This window comes from Nyctereutes procyonoides, unplaced genomic scaffold (genome assembly GCF_905146905.1).
Source record: "Nyctereutes procyonoides isolate TBG_1078 unplaced genomic scaffold, NYPRO_anot_genome, whole genome shotgun sequence".
Classification (NCBI taxonomy): domain Eukaryota; kingdom Metazoa; phylum Chordata; class Mammalia; order Carnivora; family Canidae; genus Nyctereutes; species Nyctereutes procyonoides.
In genome coordinates, this window is record NW_026575122.1 from 10455871 (window position 1) to 10462449 (window position 6579).

The 6579-nt window shown below is 34.5% G+C and overlaps 1 pseudogene; it reads left to right on the forward strand.

Annotated features, from left to right (window-relative positions):
- Positions 1-949: 949 nt before the first annotated feature.
- On the forward strand, positions 950-6291 carry LOC129516807 (60S ribosomal protein L10-like; annotated as a pseudogene).
- Positions 6292-6579: the final 288 nt, after the last annotated feature.

The following is a 6579-nucleotide window of genomic DNA, read 5'->3' on the forward strand; positions in this document are numbered from 1 at the left end:
TATTTCTCTAACTCAACTTCATCTTTTAAATGAAACTTCTTTTAGAAACACATTGCTTATCTTGGTTCCAATTAAATTTATCCCTAGAATTAGAGTTTCTTCTACTGTGAGCTGTATATATCACTCTGCTGAAGGCCATGAAAATAATAAACTTACCTCTGTTGTGAAGAATCACTGTCTATGGTTTAGGCAGAGATTTGGAGGTTACAGGTTATTGAGAAAAGTACAAAAAAAAAATCTCAAGATGTTTCCAGGTATTCTTATGCAAGAGAGATAGCTCCATGGTATTCTGTGGATTGGGGTCCTTAAGTCTCTTCCTATCAAGCATTGAATTTAAGGAATTAACAGACAACATTAAATCACACCAAAACTTTTCCTTAAAGTAGAAAGCTCTATGTTAAAGAGGGTAAATATGTATTGAAAAGTAGAAACCAAAACAAGTGCATGAAATCTAATTTTTTCATCTTATCTAATAATAAACATTTTCTTAATATTAAAATGTACTTATGGTAAAAGAAAAGTACTTGTAAGGAATAAACCATGAATCCACAGAAATATGAAATATTTGTCTACTTGATAAAGACCTACAGAAAAGAATTTTCAAATATTAGATTTATCATTTCTTTTCAAATAGCTTACTAAATTCAACTTTTAATTTAGTTAAGCAAGGTTTAGAAACCATAAAGTATAAAATATGAAAAAAATAACGTTTTAGGGGTACCTGGGGGGCTCAGTCAGTTGAGCTTCTGCTTTCAGCTCAGGTCATGATCTCAGAATCCTTAGATGGAGCCCTGCATCCAGCTCCCTGCTCAGCGGGGAGCCTGCTTTTCCATCTACCTCTGCCTTTCCCATGCCTATGATCTCTTTCTCTCAATCTCTGTCAAATAAATAAATAAAATCTTAAAAATAAAATAAAATAATAACTTTTTGGAGGTTTGCTGAATAATAGATGGAATTACAGGTAATTCCACAGATAAATGTGGAAAAGTTGGCCAAGATGCTGTTGGCACTTTAGGCTTATTAAAAACATTTAAAGGAATGTCAATGTGAAAAAAAGAAGAAAAGACAAGAGAAAGAAGAAAGAAATAAAGAAGAAGAAAGAAGAAAGAAAGAAGAAAAAAAGAAAGAAAGAAAAAGAAAGAAGAAAGAAAATGGTAAAATCATTTATTTGATCTACTGCTTGGTGGGAGTGTGAACATTGGATCTTGGAGGCATCAGATGAGAATGAGGTTGATTTAGGGCTTTGAAGTGAAATAGTATCTCCAGACAGTCATGCCATGGTAGCCACAAATCCAAGAGTGAACTCAATAAAACAGTGTGGATAAGGATATATATTATGTGGAGGATCTAGAAAAGATAATATCAGAATATTTGAGCCCTGCCTCATAGGCAAGGACTTACCATGTGGAGAACGGGATGATGCAAAAGTAGATGCCAAGAAAAAAGTTAAAAGGAAATAGAGAATATAAAAATATTTCTGGGCCTATCCAGTAGGAAGAAATTCAATCATGGAGAATAGCATGGTGTTTAAAAATGGTTAAAACTTTTATTGCAAAATGTCAAACACCAGCCATCAATAAATTATGGCTAATTAAAGAAAGTGCTTCTATGAAAAACAACATTGGCTCTTTTATATCATAATATGACATTTTATTTACATTAACAATGTATTTACTATAATATTTTAAATTTAATGTCTGGTATTTGAATCCTTAATGTTGTATGATGTTGCCATAATGTTTCCTCTTCCTTGAATACAGAGGAGCTACATTTAAAAAGAAAACTGAAAGTGATCAGAACAGAATGAATAAAACCAGTTAGATCATTCACATACAGGTTCACTAAAGCTATGTTTTCCCTGTTGCTTGCTGGACTAACATAATCTGTCATGGCAGCAAGGAGGTCTCTAAGTAAGACATTCACATTCCTTTCTAATGAGTCAACTTTCCCCCCTATAGCAATATCAGATGTCTTTTAAATCAAGCAAAGAGAAGCTTTATGCTAGAGGAAATGACCTGCAGTGCCTTGAGTTTATCATGGGTTTAACCCTTTGGTCCTTTTATAACTACACTGGGAGCAGTTAGTGATACTACCACTGTGTTTGATCTAACATTCTGAATCAAGAAACTAAAATGAGTTTGGAAGCAATATACTTAAAAAGCTAGAAGGTTGGTGCTTATAAGTAGACACAATATTGATGCTTACAAGATTCTTAAGTATGTCATTAATAGTTACTTCAAAATTATTGAAGTTGGTTAACTGGTTAACATAAAGAAACTTAATGTTCTACCCTTAAATGTCTTTTGTTTGAATCTTTACTTCTGAAACACTGTCCAATTTGTGCTAATTAACTTTTCTTTTTATTATTTATATATTTTTGTGAAATTATTTTGTCTCATACATGAGAAAATTCTTTTTTTTTAAGAAAATTATTTCTTTAAGTGATTTGCTCCTATTAGCATGGGAATTGTTTTACCATCTTGCACATACAACTTGCTTCCTTACAAAACAAAATGGGAAATTTTGTGATGGTGTCTGTTATTCCAGGCCTTGGCTATGCAGCATGCTATCCTAAAATCACACAGTGACAGAAGGGGGAAAAAAAAAAGAAAAGAAAGAAGAAAGAAAGAAAGAAAGAAAGAAAGAAAGAAAGAAAGAAAGAAGAGAAAGAAAGAAAGAAAGAAAGAAAGAAAGAAAGAAGAAGAAAGAAAGAAAGAAAGAAAGAAAGAAGAAAGAAAGAAAAAGAGAAAGAAAAAGAAAAAAGAAAAAGAGGAAAGGCAAATGTGCATGAGAATGTGTCTCCATAAACATCCAATAAACCCTCAAAAGTTAAAAATCAAATAATGAGCTTGATTATTATTTCCCCTTTGGTCTCAGTTGAATTCAACATTAGCCTGTTGACTGAGGTAGACACAATGGCAAGTCACAGTCAACAGTCTATTTGGCTCTCTAGAGAATCATCATCTCTGGTTCAGATCATATCCATTGGTTTATATGACTCAGTCATACTTCAGTAAGTGATAATCTAATTTAAACCCAGACAAGAGAGTTCTTCCAAAAAAGATAATGGTACAAATATTCTTTCCCCCATCCTACACAGTACTTTTTACTGTCTTTGCTAAATTATATGAATAATAAAGTTTAGTGTCTCCAACATTCATTTTTTATTAATATTTACAGATCCTTCATTAGTTGTACTTGGAGGAACAGTAGGCCTTACTAAAAGTTCGCATTATGAGGTAGATCGTTCATATATGAGAATTCTAATTTAAAGTGTCCGTATTGGAGTCATTAAAACTGTTCACCAATATTCTGTTCTCTCATTCCTGGGGCACCTGGCAGCATTGTGCTTCTTCACTTCCATAGATGTTGTCATTTAACTTGCTTCGGCCAGTGAAATGTGAGCAGGAGTGAACTGTCTGACTTTCCGATGGAAGCTTTATGAGCCAGCCTGTCTCCATCATGTCCGCTTTTCTCTCTGCTTCCATGACTATCAGAATCCCATCAGCATGGATCCTGGAGTGAAGGCAATAGACATAGGGCAGACAGAGAACATGAATGAAAGTTAACTTTATTATTTTTTAACGCACTGAGATTTAGGGGTTAAAGCCATGGAACCTGGCTGCATTGACTGACATACTTGAAGAACTACCAAAATTGAAGTCCATTTCCAGATTAAGAAAACATTTGGATTAGAAAAATATAATAATATAAACAAAGTCTCTAAAATATGTAAATTCGATCCTACTCATAGAGAAATTCTAGAAACAATACTTTCCATACTGATTTGTTTATGACCAGATACAGGCTCAGCCATGTGAAATTGCCTGTATTTGACCAGTTTTTAATGTAAAAATGGCAACCTCACATGGTTTAACCTAATAAATGTCCTGATGATACTACATTGTTTTGTGTATCTAAGGGAACCACACATTGTGTTTTAATAACTTGATTGCTGAATAGAAATAAGATTACTCACATTTAGTATTTGCTTAGAGTGTAATTTTGTTTCATTAATGCCTTATGTTTAGGACATTAAAAAGTTAGGCCAAATAACACAGTGTTATTAACAAACATTTCTCTTTTGCAGACATGATCTAATGCATTTTTAAAAGTTTTTGTTTTTTAACATGTTAACCGTTGCTTGCTTTAGGACACATTCTTGAGGTCATAGACAACATTTATCACACTTAAAATACTATGACACAGTCTATTTTGTTGGTTTTGAAGTTTTTGCCAATGAAAAATAAGATAACCAATTAGCCATTATGGCTTATTATGTTAAATTTGTCCACTAAGAGAGTTTTCAAAATGACTTAAATGCAATTTTTCATCCTCAGAGTGAGAGCATTTCCATTAAAAGACAACACACATGAAATATTTGACTATTACTCAGATTTTTAATTATTGAAATAATATTCCACTAGGGAAAACCCAAATCCACTACAGTGAAATACTCGAAAATGTTTCCCTAAGTTTACTCCTACTTGGATTCAGAAGTGTACCAAATTAAAGTCAACTTTGAGGTTCTAGTTCTAAAAAAAAAAAAAAAAAAAAAAAAAAAAAAGTGTGTGTGTATGTGTGTGTGTGTTTTAAAGGGCTTTCTGGTTTAAAGAAATGAAGTTCAAGAATTATTTATAAAATGTCAGAATTTCCAAATGTAACTTCTCATAAAGCTCTTTGGATATCAAATGGATTCACCAAACATTTTGATGAGTTAAGTGTAAATGAATCAGTAACATAAGGATTAGATTTCTCTGCAAATACACAAGAACCTAAAAAATTAGGAAAAAGAGTGCTTTGGCAGAATTCAGTTGGGTCTTGTCAAATCCAAAGAGTTTCAAAACTATGTTTCAAAGCTTTTTCTTAAACTGAAAAGTCACTTTTTTTTGATAATCTATTGTTACAAATTCAAACTGAATATTGCTTCCAAGTTCTGTTGGTAATAAACAAATCGAAAGTGGTTAGGACCATGACCACAAATTCATTTTCATAAATAATTTTTATAGCATCAAGAGCTTCTTCAGATCATTTTCTATAAATAATGTTCTCAGAGTTATAAAAATTAAAACTTGAGAAAAGTGATCACAAGGTACAAACTTCCATTTAAAGATAAATGAGTGCTAGGGATGTAATGTATGACATGATGACAATAGTTTACCCTGCTGTATGATATATGTGAAAATCGTTAAGGGAGAGATCTTAAACATTGTCCTCCTAAACCATGAGGACAATTTATTTCCTTTTTTCTTTTCTTTTTATTATGTCTGTATGAGATGATGAATGCCAACGAAACTTATTATGGTAATCATTTCGCAACATATGTAATTTAAACCATTATGCTGTATACCTTAAACTTACACAGCAATATGTCAATTATTTCTCAATAAAACTGGGAAAAATATGGGAAAAAAACCCTTGAATTTCAACAAATAACAAAAGAAAACATGGAAAACAAATAACCTGGCTTCACCAGTTCTCTGTTACCAGTAACAGAAATTTTTCACGGTGTTTCAAGGCCAAAAGAAATCCTCAACAGTTTTACTTATTAAGTAGCTGGGTCTACACAAGACAGTAAGCTGTAATATTCCAAAAATTTAGACTCTTTTCCTTTGGCATCCAAATACCACTGAAGGTCTTTGTGTCGTCATCGGCCACCCTCCACCCCGTGTTAAACTGTATTGTAAGAACAAGCCCTATCCAAAGTCTTGCTTCTGTAGAGGGGTCCCTTATACCAAGATCTGCATCTTTGACCTAGGGTGGAAGAAGGCAAAAGTGGATGAGTTCCCACTTTGGCCACATGGCCTCAGATGAATAGAAGCAGCTCTCCTCTGAAGCCCTGGAGGCTGACCTTATTTGTGCCAACAAGTCCATAGTGAAAAGCTGTGGCAAAGATGCTTTTCACACCAGAGTGCAGCTCTACCCCTTCCACGGCATCCATAGCAATAGGGTGTTGTCCTGTGCTGGAGCTGACAGGATCCAGACAGGTAGGCAGGGTGCCTTTGGAAAGCCCCAGGGCACAGTAGCCAGGGTCCACATTGGCCAAATCGTCATATCTATCTCTATCAAGTGCAGAACAAGGTGCATGTGATCGAGGCCCTATGCAGGGCCAAGTCCAAGTTCCTTGACCACCAGAAGATCCACATTTCCAAGAAATGGGGCTTTACCAAGTTCAATGCCCATGAATTTGAAGATGTGGCGACTGAAAAGCTGTTCATCTCAGATGGCTGTAGGGTGAAATATATCCTTAATTATGGCCCACTGGATGAATGGCCAGCTCTGGACTCATGAGAATCTTGGCACTGCCCCTGCCTATTCATGCCCATCAATAAATCCTACTTCCTGTCAAAAAAAAATCCAAAACTTTTATAGTCATATACAAAAACACAACATATAAACTTTTTAAAGATTTTATTTATTCGTGAGAGACGGAGAGGCAAAGACACAGGCAGAGGGAGAAGCAGGCTCCCTGCAAGGAGCCCAGTGTGAGACTCCATCCTGGCCCTCGGGATCACACCCTGAGCTGAAGGCAGACACTCAACCACTGAGCTACCAGATGTCCCCACAAGATATAAATTT